General features: G+C 38.8%; 1 protein-coding gene across 2 annotated transcripts in view; it reads right to left on the reverse strand.

Annotated features, from left to right (window-relative positions):
- Positions 1–18,398, reverse strand: part of STXBP5L (syntaxin binding protein 5L) — a 184,872-nt gene that overhangs the window by 125,760 nt on the left and 40,714 nt on the right. The window lies entirely within an intron of this gene.

Genomic DNA, 18,398 nt, shown 5'->3' on the forward strand with positions numbered 1-18,398 from the left:
TTTCGCAAAGAACACACAGAGACAAATAAGTTCATATCCCATTTGAGGAGTATCAATGATTTTCAATTTCCATTTGTATATGTGTATATACATACATCTATAGCCATTAACAGAAACCACCCAGCTCTAAAGTCACCTCCAAAAAAGGAGCCATTTAGTTACCAGTCTGTAAAAGCTTCACATTGCCAGGCCTGAAAAATCTGTATTGATGTTGTATTTCTTGTGGTAGTAACAAACAACTGTAAGAGCTTGCACTTACAGTGGGTGTCCTCTACTTTTTTGCATGTAGACATAAACCTCAGCAAGCTCCCTGACACATATAAACAAGAAAGGCAACAGGAAGTGAAAACTGAAATCATAGAAGTGAGGGAAGAGCGTATTGACTGTACTCACATGGGTTATTGTTTCAAAGAAGTTTACAAATGCTGACACAAGTTTAGTCAAAGGCATGACAAATAAGGAATAGAAGCCAAAGCCTATCTATTAAGCTGGTTTACAAGCACATCTGGTAAAAAAATACAGACAGGATAAGCTGGGATAGAATAGTACTCTTGTCTTAATGTACACTGGAGGTTATAGAAAACTAAACTGAGCCACAAAATGAGGGCTGCATATCTTGGAACATCCAAAAGCCAGAAAGTCACTTTAACATAACCAAAAGTCTGCACAACAACATACAGAGGTATAGGTCTAAAAAACTGGTAACAACTGCATTTATTTAATTTATTGCTTTTTAAGAGGACTCTGCAAATGATACCATTTGCTGGCCATTTGTATGCACTGGGCATAGAGAGTAGACTAAAATACTCTCCCTTACAAAAGAAACCTAGCAGGTAGCTTTAACTCAGCCTTCAGATATTAATATTTAACACAGTATTTGCTCCATGTGTATCTGAGCACCCAGAACACACATAACAGATGCAGATTACCACATATGCGGTCACTGACAAATGCAACCATCTACAATGCTTTCATACTAAACCTCAGTGCATGTAAAAGTTAATGTGTGTTAGTATTCACGTTACCCCTGCTTGTCCACTGTGTCACTGAATTTGTTGATAACATGTTTAGAGAAGGTCACAGAATTTTTAGCCATTTGTAACAGTGATCACAAGGTGCCGCTTTTACTCATAGCTGCCAGTAATGAAGAATGACTGGTGACAAAAGAACACGAAATGCAAAGTGATCACTTAGTAAGTCTTTCCAAAAAAGGTTAAAAGATCTGTCAAACTCCTTGTTTCTAAAAAGAAAGACATTTTTCCAAACATTAATTCTTCCTGTAGCTGCTATGGAAAAGTTATACTACTAAAAAAATACATTAAACCTTCATGTCATGACATAGCTTGAAAATACACACTAGACTTTCTCTTTTAAACAAAGACAGCAATTAGCCGTTACTGGAAAATCTTTAAAACAAGGCTGCCTGTGTTCCCAAATTCTACTTCCAGCTCCAACCACTGGACTAGGAATTAGGTAATGAAGGTCCTAAGGCAAATTCTGTAGTCCACAGGAGATGAGAATAGATGATTAAATAGTGTTCCCTCTTATCTGAAACTGGTTTACGATCTATTTTAGATGATACAGAGAGTGAAAAGGTCTTTTTCAGGGGTGTTAGAAAAATAAACAGTTGCTCTGCTTACTTGCTAATTCTTCGTACCAGGTACTTCACAGCACTGAGTCCCTGACAACTACAGTTCTGTGTTTCATGTGCAGTTATGGAGTTCTAGGATGAGTTCTGCTCTGTGAACTGTTTTACCCTCGATCTGGTCAAAGCAGAAGCAATCAGGAGCACAGATACCTTTTTTTCAAAGTTAAATTCACAATTACATGTACTGCGTAATAAATCATAGAATCATAGATACATAGAATAGTTAGCATAGGAAAGGACCTTAAGATCAACCAGTTCCAACCTCCTTCCATGTGCAGGGACGCCTCACACTAAACCATGTCACCCAAGGCTCTGTCCAATCTGGCCTTGAACACGGCCAGGGATGGAGCATTCACAACTTCCCTGGGCACCCTGTGCCAGTGCCTCACCATCCTCACAATAAAGAACTTCTTCCTTACATCTAACCTGAACTTCCCCTGTTTCAGTTTGAACCCATCACCCCTTGTTCTGACAGGACAAGGTCACTCCCTTTGCAGGATCCTTGTAGGCCCCCTTCATATACAAGCAAACAAAAAAAATCCCAGAATTAATTTTAAGAAATTTAGTTCCTGAAAGTCTCCAGACCACCAGCTGTGAAGACTGTTATCAGTTATGCAAGTGGAGCAATTGTCCAGCAATAGATCATTAGCAGAACTTGTATTCTGGTTCACATATCTACTGTAAGAACTCAACTTCACAAATCAGATTATATTATCATTCTGTTAAATTTTCTGATTATGCTGGAATAAACAGCAAGGTATACTGTGGAAATATAACCCTGAGGCACTGAAGTCAAAGTGGACTATTTGATGATGCTCAATGAGAATACATTTTCAGTCTTATCCAGTAGTATGTCAGAAAATTTCCATGTATAAACACACATGACACTGGTGTTTGACTGAGGGATCTGAGTATAATTATGTATATCCTTAGAGAGCTATATTATGCAAGGGCACTTTAGTCAGAAATAATGCACTAACACAAAGGTACTAATGCATTGAGACAGCCAGTACCTGATCTTGGCTCAGGCTTTGTAAGAGGTAAGTGGTTTAGAGGTTCATTCCCTTGATTGAACATTTCCATTGTTTCAAGGAATGTGCCCTATAACATCAATATGCCAAAAAAATTACTTACTTTAAAAGCCTTTTGTTCAGACATTTCTATGAGTTGCTGAGGTGAGTGGCTGGAGAGAGGACACCTGCAACACCAGAGCGGAGCGGCGGGAAATCAGCGCCCAGGAGCCTCACCTCAGAGCGACAAGAGCCGCTGAGGTGAGAGCCTCAAGTTCCCGCCAAAACTTACCCAGGAGCCACAGCTCAGCTCACTCGAGAGCTGACTCACTGGGGGCGGGGCCAGGAGGAGCAGCACCTGCCCTGAGGGGTTAAAAACCTGCCCAGATAACATGGCGACCAGGAGTGAGGTGACCAGGAGTGAGGTGACCAGGAGAGAGGTGAACAGAGCGGGCAAACAGAGTGGGTCAAGGCAGTTTGCGCGGGCAGCGAGCAGGATGGTGAGCACTCGCTGTATGACCAGGCCCTGATCTCGAAGCTCTGCCTGGCTGCCCCAACGGTGGCCAGCGTAGGCACCCAGACAGAGCCGGTAAGAGGGGAGGCTGTGGTGCAGAGCTTGGAGTGTAGAGTTCCTGCACTGGTCTGGTGAGGGAAAGGTGCAGAATGGGCAGGGCTGCACTCGGTGCTCCCTGATGGAGGTCCTCAGGGATTGGTGTTGGGACCGGTCTTGTTCAACATCTTTGTCACTGACATGGACAGTGGGATTGAGTGTGCCCTCAGCAAGTTTGCCGATGACACCAAGCTGTGTGGTTCGGTTGATACGCTGGAGGGAAGGAATGCCATCCAGAGGGACCTTGACACGCTTGTGAGGTGGGACTGTAGTGATAGGACAAGGGGTAATGGGTTCAAACTTAAACAAGCGGAGGTTTAGATTGGACATAAGGAAGAAATTCTTTACTGTTAGGGTGGTGAGGCACTGGAATGGGTTGCCCAGGGAGGTTGTGAATGCTCCATCCCTGGCAGTGTTCAAGGCCAGGTTGGACAGAGCCTTGGTGATATGGTTTAGTGTGAGGTGTCCCTGCCCATGGCAGGGGGCTTAGAACTAGATGATTTTAAGGTCCTTTTCAACCCTAACTATTCTATGATTTCAGTGTTTACCCCACTACAAGATGATGCAGATGCTGAGCTCATTCACCATGGTCTTCTTAGGCAGAGCAGGGCTGCCTGAAATATTAAATAATTTTATTACTTAACAGGAAGCTGCTTGTAGCTTGTCAGTTTATGAGCAATCCCTCACATTCATCAGCTGCATCAGCTCTATTATCATCTCTTTAGTATTGGATGGTTCCAGGTTGTTTCTGGTACAACACAGAAAGTACTTCACATTCAAAACCTTATTAAGAGGAGGTTAAATATGTTAAATTAGGCAGTAATTTCATTCCTGCCTCAGAAAAACAGATGAAAGACATTTCTATACATTTCAGTTACACTTCATTAATACTCAGCACTTTTGCCAATCAATATCCTTATTTTGACAATAAGGAAAAATATTAATAAAGAATTTCATTTATTAAACAAGAATTGACAGGTAAAACATGTGAACTCACGTGCTATCAACAGGAGTCAAAACTGGCAATGAAGCTATTTAACAGTCTATTTGCCTTCTGTTACTGTAAAACTCATGGGTTTTTAAGGAAAGTTTTCAGCAACAGATGACATGGAAGAGGCAGTGTTTTCTTCCTAGTGTAAGACAAAGGTTAAATGTTACCTACATTTCATCACTCGTATAATCCTCCTGAGCCACATATTTATGGTATCAGATTTTGAAATAAAGTACATCCAATTTGTATGAAACAGGTAACCAGCAGCTGGTTATAATGTATTTCAGGAAGCCCTTTTGGTGTAAATGAGTATGAACTATGATTTACCACTATAAACAGATACTTGTAGATTGTGTTATATAAACTACGCTCGTTTGTTACCAGCTGTGTTAAGCATTTATACTTTATTTGAATTAGAATTTATAATTACATTAGTTAACATGGGTTAAAACATGAGTGAAGGTTTGAAAGCCTAGTTGGTGAATACTAAGTAATGTTCAAAGATCATTTTCAGTTTAAGAAAAGACTGACTACTTCTGGGAATAAAACAGGATGTAGCAGAAATCTCTAAGGATCCCAGTTTTTCCATGCCAATTACTGAAGCCTGCATGTTTCAGTGAAGCGGGATGCTGTTTCAGAACTTACTATACTAATACAGTATTATCTCAGAATAACCCAATTCTAGACCTTGTTGGACAAGAATCAAAAGGGATCAAAACCACTTTTAGACTTCCTTAGCAATCCAAATCAAAAAGACAGAGAGCTCTGCCTCCCTCCAAGGGATTATTCTTTGCAGAATTTGAGAGAACTGAAATACTGCCATAGATGAAGCATAGTTCTCATGCTGAAGCTCTGCCAGGTGCCCCTGAGGGCAGTGACTACCAATAATCCAAATCCCTTGCTACAGAGAGAAGAGAGCCAGCAGAGACTGTTGAGGCTGGATGGCCACCAATCCAGCCCTGCTTTACCACTGCTATAATCTCTGGCAAGATCCACAGGTTTTGCAGAAGATCTACACAAAGATCTTCTTCAGGAAGTAGATCTGCAGTAACAGCTGTAAATCCAGCATAGATCAACAGGAAACACCACCAGGGCCCTCATCTCTGCTCAAGCCGAAGAGAAAAATACCTTAAACCTATCTAATTTGTGCTTCTGCAGTGTGATGTGAGGGAGGAATCCTGCAGGGGAGCTAACTGTGCAGAGGAAGCAAGACATGGTATAGGCCATCCATACTGCCTACTGAAGAATTCCCCATATCAATTTTCTTAAGCTTGGTTTCTCTAGGGGAGACAGCTTTTACAACCTAAACAGAATCCTAAGAGCAATCTATCATACATACAGCATGAGCAAAAGAGAAGAGAAACCTGGAGTAAAACAGAGAGAAATCCAGTCTGATTCCAGTCTGCATCCATTCTAATCTTTAGCATTCACATTCACTGTACAATAATAATATGACAGATGTAATAATGGTACTGTAAAATGATAGAGATAGTATCAAAATTAAGTGGTCACTCTTAATCAAAAAAGAATATATTCAACAGTATTCATCAAATAGATGTTAAAGTCTCCAAATGGTTTATCTACCTCATAACTCAAATATATACTATAGATTACATACATTTTTATTTTGCAAATCAGTAAAACAATAAAGTCTCCTATGTTAAAGTTGAACTTATACTTACTGTAGGCAACAGAAAGAGTAGTCTACCAGCTTTAGGAAGATCAGGTTTTGCATTGGCAAAGTACATCATGTCAGAATCAAAGGTTGCAAGTCAAGCTATGCTTTTCCTTTACTATGTCATGACAGTAACTACTTGTATTTTTACTTCTTTCTGAATTACAATCTGCAATGAGGGTACATAAAATCTACCTGCTGACTCTACAATAATTACTACAGTGATTTTGTTTCATTTGGAAAGTCCAAGCTCTTCTATTCACATTGCACATAATGTCCCTGACACATTTGTTCATTAATGAATAGGATCCAGAAACAAAAATGTGGTAAGAAATTTCTTGCTACATTTACTCTTATTTCTTCTATTCTGACTATTACTTATTCTGGCACCATTACTACAGTAGCAGAAGAAAGAAAATAGCTTTTGATACTTAGAAATTCAAGGAAAAAATCGTTGTTCCTTGTAGGTTTGGGAAGGGATGGGTTTTAAGTAATACAGGCAATATCCTGAATTTCTGTCTACTTCAAGGTATGCATGCTTGTGGATGACCATTATGCATCCTGATTTACCTAACAGAGTCCGGGACAACGACACCAGCTTTAATGCACTCTACTTCAATGTTTTTAAAACCGTTTCCTGTAACAGACATTATCTTTGGATACAAAGTACTCAGCTGCTGGCCGTATTTGTCCACAATGATATCCCCAGCAATACTGTTCTTCTAGCACAATGCAAGTGCCACAGCTGGACCCTGCGTTCAGCATTCTGCATCCTGCTGAATAGAAGAAATTCTTCAAATGAAGGAAATGGTGAAGAGCAAAGCTACTGGAAATGTTTACTAGCAAAGGCCTGGTAGACATGCAGGTCACAAAGCATAAATCAAGGCAACTCCTCTTTTGTTTCAAACCTCATTTGAAACATACACCACAAATTCCAAGTTCTGCACCAAGGAGCTTTGCATGTCAAAGTGTCCTGCGTTAATTTAGGTATGTTCTGACAATTTCTTTTTTGCAAGGCAGATTATGAAACCTGAACCAGATTCATACTTAATTTGCCAGAATTCTCTTACTTTCTCTAGTGCTGAACTTATTTCAGGTCACTGTGTAACATACCATGTTGTTATAAAAGGCATGAGGAGCCAAAGCTCTCATAGGCATGATTGTCTAACCAAAATTTTTACTATAATATCTGTTCATCACAAGCTCTCTTCTGTTTCCAGATCCAGTTTTACAGAGCATGTGAGAATTGCTGGATCAGCATTAACACAAACTATAATAATAAGGAAAAAAAAAGTACTAGACAAAGTACTAAAAAAAGAGATTACTCTGGCTGATATTAGATTTTAGTACCAATATTCTCTGATAGTTAATGGAGAAAAGGCAAATATTCTCAGTTGCTGGAGCATGAAAACAACCAGTTGAAATACTTGCATTACCTCAATGATGCAATACTGTTTTTTAAACAGAAGCCTGTCTTCCAGAAAGGTGATAAAATTTAAGATTTCAAGAAATTAAGACCCTACAACTTTCCTTGGGAATTCACTTCCAAGACTAACTACAGATAGGGCTAAAACTATTAAGGCAATTTGTCAGACTTGAATTTGAAGCCACCAATGCATTTCTCTGTTAGAAAACTTTCAAATGGCCATTTTATTCCAGAGAAGGGACATGTACAAAGAAGTAAATCCGTCATTCAGTCTTCTTTTTAGCAAACTAAATCAGACTGAGCTCTGCAAGTCTGTCATTATAACATACTTTGTCCAGCCAAATTATTTTTCTCTCTCTTCCCTAAATCAACTAAGATTTCTAGAGTTGTCTTTCCCATTCAAAGAAACAAGAAGACAAGGCAAGCAAGCAAGAGAGAAAACAGTGAAAATTTCCCTAACAAGCATTGCCTTCTGGTTACATAGCCCTTACCTAGATTTCACAGACTGGTAATTTATATCTCCACCATAAGAAAGACCTCAACCAGAATTAAACTAGCAATGGAGCAGTTGTCTGTTAAAATTCAGTGCCATTAACACACACTTCTGTTGGTAAGGTAATTAACCAGCTCTCCAAGTAATAACCCTTATATTAAGGTACAACATCATGGAAAGCTATATGATGAATTCACTTCTCAAGAAAATGAGGCATGCATTCTGTTTCTTCATGGGAAATAAATGGACTGATTTTATCTTTATTCAAATTATCAACTACTTCTCCCAAGATGAAGTAATCTACTGGCATTTTTGTGCAGTCTGTTAAGAGAGACCTCCCCATACTGTCATCATGAAGGCCAGGGGCAGTAAGCATGCCCTAGATCAGAAAAAGGAAATAAAAACTCTTTCTCTTTGCACCCTCTTTTCAGGTAGAGATTAGACTGAGCTTTGATTTTGTATGGCAGGTATGAAGTCTCCAGTCTGTAAACCACAGCTGCTGTTAGTCACAAAAGTACTGGAGTTTCCAGGGTGGTTTAGGCTGCCACCTATAATCAGACTTGTGTGCTTCCTAACTAGGAAGGCTGTCAAAAAAGTAGCCAGCTGGTATAATCAAAACCTCTGCTATTGTGCAGCAGGGAGAGAGAGAGACTGACACATAAATTTTTAGGACATTTTGGGAACATTTCTTTACAAGTAATAGATTTCTCAGTGTTAATTCTTTTGCTGTCTCTTCCTCGTCTCCCCTCCCCTGGCCTCTAAAACAAGTGATTTATAAGACAGGGAGACCCTTCTAAATCACAGACTACTCCTGCACAGTCTGTGACTCAAAATAGCAGTTATCTCAGCTATTGGACTTGTATCACATTCAAAACTGGACTTCTACTTAACCCCAGTATCATCTCCAGACTGATGGTAATAGAGACTATTTACCCCTTCCTAAAGCAGGTTTTCAGAGTATGTTTGTTAGCTATAAATTTACCCTATTAAATAAATTGTTTGATGGTATCATTCAAGGTATTGTATTCAACCTATAAAGCTGGACTAATCTGAAAGCTCATTAATGAAACACTTTCAGCCTTATAGTGTAGTCAAGCACCAAGAAGTTGAGGAATGTTTTCTTCGTCTCTAATAGTACCTCTCATTTTGAGGATTAATCTTCATGTAGTTCGTGAATGTGATTGTGGTTTAGAAGCTCCTTTTTTTTCCCTTATTAGTGAGAAAGAAACAGACAAAACTCACAATTATTGTATCATTAGAGAGCTACATAAAAATTCCTTTTGCTTCAGAGAAAGCACCTAAGCCTTTAAAAATTAACATTTTGCTATACACTAAAAAAGAAGTCTCAAGCACAACAGCAGGAGTTTTCAAGAAGTGGGACATTACTCACCCTTAACCACTGTGACTGATTTCTCACTAGACACACAGTTCTCACCTAGTGCTGCTAATTCCATGCCTTTCACTAACAAATAAAGGTAACATAGAAAATAAAAAAGACATAATAACAAAGACATCATTTCCTGGGACCTTTGACTCTCTAACTATATAAATTCATTATTAAAAAAAATCTGTTAAAAATTTCAGGTGAACAAAAGTAACACAGATCATGGCAGGTAAGCAATGGCACAGGAGATCTGCCTGGTATTTTGAAATCAGAGTATTTTCTGTAGTTCTTCTAATTATCTCACCCCTCACATAGCATGAAAACATGTATGTATTCTCCAAATCAATGCTGTTTGATCATTAACCAGCTCAAACACAGCAGCCAGAAAAGACTGAGAAACATTTTCCGCAGTATACATGTCAATTGTCTTTCAAAGAGGAGCATGGTGATCAAGAAAGATCACTTTGTTACACTAAAACACTCTTAACCCAATAACTAGTCCTTGTAGTAACTTTTGAAAGTTCACTTGAAATGACACAGGTAGGAAAGCTTCTAACTTCACACTGAAATCTGTCCTACAAGCTCTGATACAGGACCTGATCCGGAGCCTGTTCCAGGTGCATGTGGTAAAAGGTCACTAAAGCAGAAACGGACACAGTCTGTGAAGACTCTGCTTGGTGACTAATACTGTGAGACTAAAAGGCTAATTTGTTTAAAAGTCTGAAACCACAGGGAACTCAGGACAAGCCTGAATACAATTTTGTAATCACGAGAGATAAGGAAGAGCAGTTCTTCCCATCCTTCAGGCCACATTTGTCTTAAGGAAGAAGATAAGGGAACAGAAGGAGGTAGCCACTGAGTAGAAAGAGAAGATCTATCAAATTATGGAAAGCTACCCCAATACTGCAGAAGAGAAAGGCTTACATTTGTAGAAAGCACAAAGCACTGCTTCAAACATTTCCCGAGGGTGGAGAGAGGGAACACAACACAGCCTTGCCTCTGTTCTTCCTGCAATTTTCCAGTCATGAACACAGGAGAAGCACTACCCCATGGCTCCGCCACAGTCACATATCACAGCAGAACTGCCTGGTCCCTTCCTCCCAAGCAGGTGACTCCTGGAGCTCCCCAAAGTCTCAGAAGTGCTGACATTAGCTCTTCTCAGAGCACAAATCAGAACAAGGGAGAAGGAGAAAACTCGGACCCATTGGGAGTGAGGCAGCTCCAAATACAAGTTAACAAGAAGAAACTTCTATGCTGGTACACCTGCAAAGTGGCACACTGTCACTACACAGTTCCTCTTGGGCATGGACAAAAGATCTCTTCTTTCTCTTCCACACGAACCACATGTGTACCAAGTTCCTGGGAGGGCTGTCTCCCACTCCCTACTCCTTCCTGCCACAGCTGGAAACTTCCCATGGCTGGAAGGTCTCTGAAGCATACCAGGACACAACCTTCCCTCCAGGGATCCAGCCAGCAATGAAGCTAGATGGAACCAACACAAGGTAAATGGAAGATCTCTTTCAGCTGTCCAATACAACCATTTATCAAAACACAATGAAGCAAGTAAAAGTGGTGCAGCCTGTTAAAATTATATCTGTTGCCTTTAGAATGAAAAAGAGATGTCTCTTCAACATTGCTGGTACATCAGAATCAGAAGAACAAGCAAACAAGAGCATTCTGCTGGGGAAGGTAAGTGGACCAACTAAAGGGCTGTGACACTGCTACTTGACTCCAAGAGGATTCAGTGGAACTGTTCTCCCACAATGCTCTAAAATTTAAGCTGAATAGTTTGGGGATAGTACAGTTCCAAGTACTGCAAGGCCATGTGCACTTCAGTTTCTAGTGCAGATATATCACCTGCCTGTTGCTTCAACATAACTGATGTGTTGCTGTCAGTCACTATTTTCCTCATGAGGATATAAAAGAGAAGCAAAAGACACTTCTGTGACAAAAAACCTGCTCTAAATTGTGACCCGCTGATGCAGACTAAGATATAGAATCACAAAATCACACAATAATTTGGGTTGGAAGGGACCACCAAAGCTCATCTAGTCCAAGCCCCTGCAATAAGGACATCTTCAACTAGATCAGGTTGCCCAGAACGACATCCAGCCTGGCCTTGAATGTCTTCAGGGATGGGGCATCCACCACCTCTCTGGGCAACCTGATCTCATTGTAAAGAATATTTTCATCATATCAAGCCTGAGTCATAGAGTCACAGAATGGTTTGGGTTGGAAAGGACCTTAAGATCATCCATGGCCAAATTCCTATGAAAAATTAAACTGTAATTACCTTTGAGGTGTCGGTGATGTACCCAAAAACAGCAGAGCAGGATCTGACATATGAAAACTACACACAATACGGTACATAAACCAGGTAGTAAAACCAGAAATATTTGGAAATTTCAAGACTTTAAATACAAGATCAGTAAAATACAGTGGCTGTTTATCGCTGCATATCACTTGTGATCTCTTATAGTTTGGTCTACAGTAATAATATACGTTGTAAGTTTTACATGTTTCCTACTATTGCTATATGTACTTTAAATGTGGGTTATCTTGTAATTTATACAATCATAGAAAGTATTCATGTGGTTCTGTAATTGAATAAATGCTACTTATTAAAATAGCAAAGGCTGTAATTTATCTTTCACTATCAACCTGTAATTCCTTTTTGTTTCAGCGTTTCAGTACAACAGTTCACTATTCTTATCTCTTCAGAATGAAAACCTCATAATTAAACAAAAGGTATTCTTACACTGTGTGAAAATTCCCATGGATCACTAGATGGGAAGTGGAAAGACTGCACTAGAGAGAAAACAGGGTATTCAAACATCCCCAGCCCACAGAACAGAGTAAGGTAGTAGAGTGGATAGAAGCAACAGGCAATAGTCTAGTCTCACTTTAAGTCTAGCCTCCCTAAAACCAGATCAGACGTGCTGTCATGCACTGTGATTCCCTATATAAGTCACATGCAAACGAAGGTGAGAAGATGCAACCTTTTATGCTCTTTTGCTGCTCCAAAAACAGGTAGTGAACCCTAAACCTCCCCACTTCTTTTTCTCATGGAGTGCTGTTCGGAAGGTGTTTCTTCTACAGTTCCAGAAAGCAAGACTAAGAGCCACCCAACCTAGGAACAATTCTCCAGGTAAGCAAACCAAACTCAACTTGTTCACTGCTGCATTTGGCACATAGTCAATGTCTGCTCAATGAGTGAAGACCCTGCTCAGTCACAGTGAGATTTAGACTTTTGCAGAGGACAAATGAAGACCACAGAGTATTTAAAGCTTTCAAATATAATGCTTGTATAGGCAATCTCCAGAGCCACAAAGCTTACTTTGGAAAACATCAATGTCACTGCCAATGATTGCAGAAACTGCAGAAATCCCTAAAATGTTCTTTCATAGTGTTTCATCTGACTCACCCTGCAGTAAGTTTCCAGTGCTGCTTCTCCATTCTTCAGATGCAGGAGTCACTGGATTTTTCAAACACAACTTTCAAAGTTCTGTAGGCTCAGTATTTAACTAGCACAATCCATACTACAAAACTAACTCTACAGTGCTGATATGGTCACCTCCCATTATGATCTACAAACTACTACAGTAACAAGTGGAGAAACCAAAAAGGTAACAGTAAAAAGCTGGTAAAAACTGGACTACACGAAATACTGAGAAAATGCAAGAAACTGCTTTTAAAAAAAAAGGAAGCCAAAAATCAGAAATATTAGGAATAACACAAAAGTGAACTGCAGCACTCTATGTGGTCAATGTGCTGCAGCTGCCTGAACCAGTTAAAAACAGAGTGACTCCAGAGAAACTAAAAAAGAGGAAAAAATATATCTCAACCTGGAGAACAGTCAGGGACAAATGCACCTTTATGAAATTCTATTTCTGAACTACTGAATCTCCATGTCAGATTGACATGTACATACACACTCCTAGCACAGAGAAGAATTTTACAGTGAAAAAGCTTTCCATTTACATCCTTGAGACCTTGGAAACAAGATGGAAGTAAAACCAGAAGACACTAGAAAAGCCTAAAGTAGGGGCAAAGGAGGTCAAAAGACTTCTAAGGAATCCATGTCTTAACAATATTTCCTGATCCACCTCTTTTAACAAAATGGCTCTAAGTCAGTAGCCTTCTGCTCAACCACTTTCTCTTTTTAGCAGCCAGCATGACCTTTGGTCACAAGAGGAACCAGATCAATAGTATCAACATGAACTAATCCTTGCTGAAGCATTTCTTTCTTCTTTGTCCTTTGCTAAGCCAGAAAGCAAAATTACCCCAACTCTCAAATTACAAGCTGAAGATGATACACCTGAAGTTCTGTGCTTAGACAGTTTTAAAAGTAATCAATTTTTTTAGAGCCAAGCAACTCAGTATTTCCTCTGCATACTGATCTCAACATTTCTGTGGTCAGAAAGTGTGTGTACTCAGTTTTGGCAGCAATGGTTTACAGACCAAATAATTTCTAAACACCACATTGTTATAACTTTCATTGTCTGTAAAATTAAAACCCCATGTGGATGTATGATACCAGAAATCCAGTTTTAGAATCATAGAATAGTTAGGGTTGGAAAGGATCTTAAGATCATCCAGTTCCAACCCCCCTGCCATGGGCAGAGGGGCACCTCACACTAAACCATGTCACCCAAGGCTCTGTTCAATCTGGCCTTGAACACTGCCAGATGGAGCATTCACAACTTCCCTGGGCATTTCCTGGATTTAATCCTAATCTGCATTTATTATTTGGTTGTCCTATTGATGCACACAGCAAAAAAATGTGGTAAAATCTTATTCAAGTAAAATGACCAAAATATAGTAAAATAGAAAGGTTTTTAAGAACGTTTTAACTTGGAAATCAAAGATATTACAAACAATGCTGACTATACTCATGCTAGATGTAAATTTCTAATGTCTAATTGCATGTGGCATACATGTAGGAGAGAAAAACACATTAAAGTGTGCATCACCGTCTGAAGCAGTAAAACCACACACATAGATGAAGTAAGATTTCTATTAGAAATGGCAACACAGGATAGACTAGTAATGCATATTTATATGTAAGGTTGTAGGAGAACATATTTTATGTAATTTTTTTGAACTGTATGCAGCCAAGGTATTCCTCGTAATGTAGACAAAAATAGGTAGAACTGGAAATAAAGAGATCAAAAGACTTTAAAGAATCATCTAGTCCATCTTCTTCTCCTGCACTGCTCTAACTGATGTCCAAAAATCATTAATTGGACTTCTTCAACTTCCTTACGAAACCTTTACATGATAAAAAAGGTAAGTTCCTGCCACTTATTCTCTATGGAGATCCATCCACTTTCCATTTTGTTTCCTTTTGAAGCAGTAAAGATAGAAAGAAACTATTAAAAAACATCAGCTTAATTTACTGGACTTTCAAGGTTCTGGAAACTTAAAAAGCGTCTTCCTTTCCTGTGTTACCACGTCTTTTTCTCCAGCAGTATGTTACCTATTTTGTCCTGCTAATACTGCAGCATCTCACTTGTGTGATGTTAGCACTGGTGAGAGTACCTGCTGTGTACTCACCATGGTGAGGTGAATATCTGAATCTAAAGTGGAAACACTGTCTACAGACCCATTACTCTTGCTGGTGCATTAAAGGATTCAACATTACAACACTACAGTAGGCAGACATTTTAAGCTTCAGCAATCCTACCTTTGAGACAGGGTAATGAAATTTGGTCAGCAAAGGTTAGAACTTTAAAGCATAAGGAAATGATGAGAACAAATCAAAGAAAGAAAGGAGATGAGCTTTCAGGCCCTTCTGATTTCTAATTTATTAAGGAAAGAAGCAGAGAGCAGATCATTCTACAGATTTAGTGATTCCTGAAACGTTGTGTTTTGAGAGCTCATTCTAATAATATCAATGAGTAACCTAAATAGATGAAACAAACTAATAAAATCTATGCATTTTTTCTCCTCGAAAGAGCAGCAATTAAGGAAAAGGCAAACACTGCATCAGCTTTTTAAGAAGCCTGCCAAAATCCTGCTCATTTTCATTCCTCAGCTATTTAATAATTCAGGCAGCACATTGCAGTCAAAACGCCCATTTGCCATTTTTGCATTTGTATAAAGCATTAGTCAGTGTTTTTTAGTCACATTGCCTTATCTTTGGAACTGTCATTGCTCTTCCTCATTTCGTTACCTCGAGGAGAAAGACCAGTGATAACAGTTTCATGCCTTGCAAACAAACATACTGTGCTACCTCTGTTTTGTAAAAGAGAATATACATTCTAAATTTCATGCTCACAACTTTCCAAAACGATGATTTATCCTCACACTCCCATGAGGTAAAGATACTTCTAAATAGCTCTGCTTGTTCTATTCTCCTATTATTTCCACTTGAACCGATTAGTTAAGTCTACCCAGACAGAAAACGGCAGTAAAACTCACCCAGTTTTTGAGGGGCTGCAAATAGACCAGATGCACGCCACATCCATGCCTTGAAAGTCATATATCAGCATTACTATAGCATCAAGTTTGTGTTAACAGTGAAGAGTACTCTAAAAAGAAATGCAAGAAGACCCCAAAACCCATTCTTCGCAACATTTGAGCACAGGAGAATAACTACAATAGAGGTAAGCATGCACAGAATGTTCATAAAACTACTGAATATATAGCTTATCCCAAACTAATCCATCAGCTAACTTTACTGGTGTTAAGGATCCTGTGGAAAAACCCCCTGTGTGTTCAGGTTATTAAAGATCACCTCTTGAGTGTTTCCAGAGAAAGAATTAAAATTACAGTGGCAGATATAAGCATGACAGTCTTCTATTTTAAACACATGGCTTCCCGAGTTACATTTGTTCTTATTACCACAAGAAAAATTGTTTTTCCAGTCTCTCTAAATTAAAATAAACACTTTACAGGATCTAATATCACCATTAGGTAACAGATACATGAAAAATGGTCAATTCATTGTGCATGAACTCATTGTGAGAACCTTGAAACCCGTCCTTGTGCAAGGATAATTCCAGTGATGCACTGATTTATTGTGGCTTCCTTACAAGTTTGCACTCAGCAACTGTGAAACAGATTTCACTCTTAAAATCTAAGGAACCTCCAGAAATGATACTAGTTTAAACTCTGAACTTCCTACTTCTTTTTCCTACAGAAAAAGAAAAGGTCTAAACAGCATCTGAAAAAGCCATTCTGGAACCAGGAGCAAAGAAAACCCAGCTTCACTTTGGACTGTGACAATTTAGAAATATCAAGTTATGAAGTACATTTTTGGTGCTATTAAGTTTGATAATATGTTGCTCGGAAACAGCAAAGGAAATAGTTTCACCTAATTAAATTATCTGATAGCAGGATCTTTGGAATAGCTTCAAAAGGCATAGGAACAAATGATTGGAAAATGGAGTAGCCTTCCTGATTTCGTGTGTGATGATTTGTTAATGATTACATTAAAAAGAAAGTGATACATAATGAGCTTCTAAACCAAAAGAGGATTATTACAATGGGATAATTATATCTTTCACATAATACAGGTATAGGGTTTTGTTATGTGGTTCTTGCATTATTGTGATCCTGTTTTAACAGGCATATGTAAGTTAGAAAGAGACTGGTATTGCTTTAAAGATGCCAACAGTAAGTGCTGTTCAACAGTTCAGACTATGCATCCTCCCTTCTTACACTGAGCTGCAGAACTGTCTTATAAAACCATATTCAGACAAGAGGCTCGCATGAAGATGGTCTCATTCTCTTACTTGATACAGAGAAATACATGCTTCTTGATGTCTCTTTCCGCTTCCCAAACCACACATCCTGTGGTCATGCAAAACTGTGACTAGGAAGGTGGATAACTCTGTCAACATGAAGTCACTTTCTCAAACAGAAAACACCTACAATTAAATTATTTGCTTCCTTCTAGAGGTTTCTCTGCATTTTTGCTTATGGGAAACTAAGCAACAGTATTTCATCAGATAAATAGTGTTTTGGGAGATATAATTAAAAATTCATGACTACTGGATAAAACTTTCAAACCAAGAAGTGGAACATGCCATAAAATGTATACATTCCTTTAGAGTGGATGTACTGCATATCACCAGCAGGTCTTGAGAAAGATACCTAAACCATAATCCAGATCACTAAGATGGCACTCTTTTAACAAGTGAGGATGACCTTCCTAGACAGATGCAACGCAAGGTTGCCAAAGTCCAGTCCTCAGAGGTCATTGGGTGGTCCCTAAATGCCTTTATCCATATGCATTATTAACGGAACAGAAACAAAGGTATCAGATAATTTCATGAGGTACTTTCTGTCATCAGAGATGATGCTTCTAGTGAGGCTCCACAGAGTTACTGAGTAGGTCAAGGTAAAATTACCAGGGCTGGTAAAATCTGCAAGTAACACAAAGGCTCTTGTTCAAGGAAAAATTCCTGCTGAATTCCAGAGCCTGTGGCCTAAGAAACAATATGGAGCACTGACTCCTAAAAAGTAGTGATTAATAGGATTCAGGAATCTTAACACACCAGGAATTCATTTTGAACTACTTCTAAAAACAAAGGCTACCATGGCGACATGGATATGTGCAATGACATCAGAGAAAATGTTAGAAGAGCTAATGGAATATTGTGATATTCACAGATAAAAAAGGGAAAATGGACAGAAAAGAATCAAGATGAGTATATAAGATATCAGTACAGTTCATTAAAAAGAATACTGAGATAGTTCACTTATTGTCTACAAATCTGCTTCAAGAAAAAAAATACTACTAAAGAGCACTTTAATCTTTATTAACAAGCAATTTCTGAAAGCTAAATTTGAAAAATAAGTAAATTGGAAATATGGAACAAAGTTTTTGTTGTTTCTTTGTTAACTAATGGTCTTAATAGTGGAAACTAGTGAAAAAGTGTGAATTGTGCATTTTCTGTCTTCACATCAAGTCTTACTCTTACTGATAAGGTAATAAATAACAAAGTATGAGATCTGTATTTATTGATATGATATTTCATTGACAACATGGGAAGACAGGAAGGGTTTCAAAGATCACGATATGTAGAGAGAAGAGGTATCTTGTGTGCCATTTAAAATTAATGTCATGGTGGCTTTGGTAATTCAGTGACTGTAAAATAACAAAATCCATGCAGGACAGCAGCTGGCTGACAGGCTGGAGGAGCACAGTCTTT

This window comes from Melopsittacus undulatus, chromosome 2, assembly GCF_012275295.1.
Source record: "Melopsittacus undulatus isolate bMelUnd1 chromosome 2, bMelUnd1.mat.Z, whole genome shotgun sequence".
NCBI lineage: Eukaryota > Metazoa > Chordata > Aves > Psittaciformes > Psittaculidae > Melopsittacus > Melopsittacus undulatus.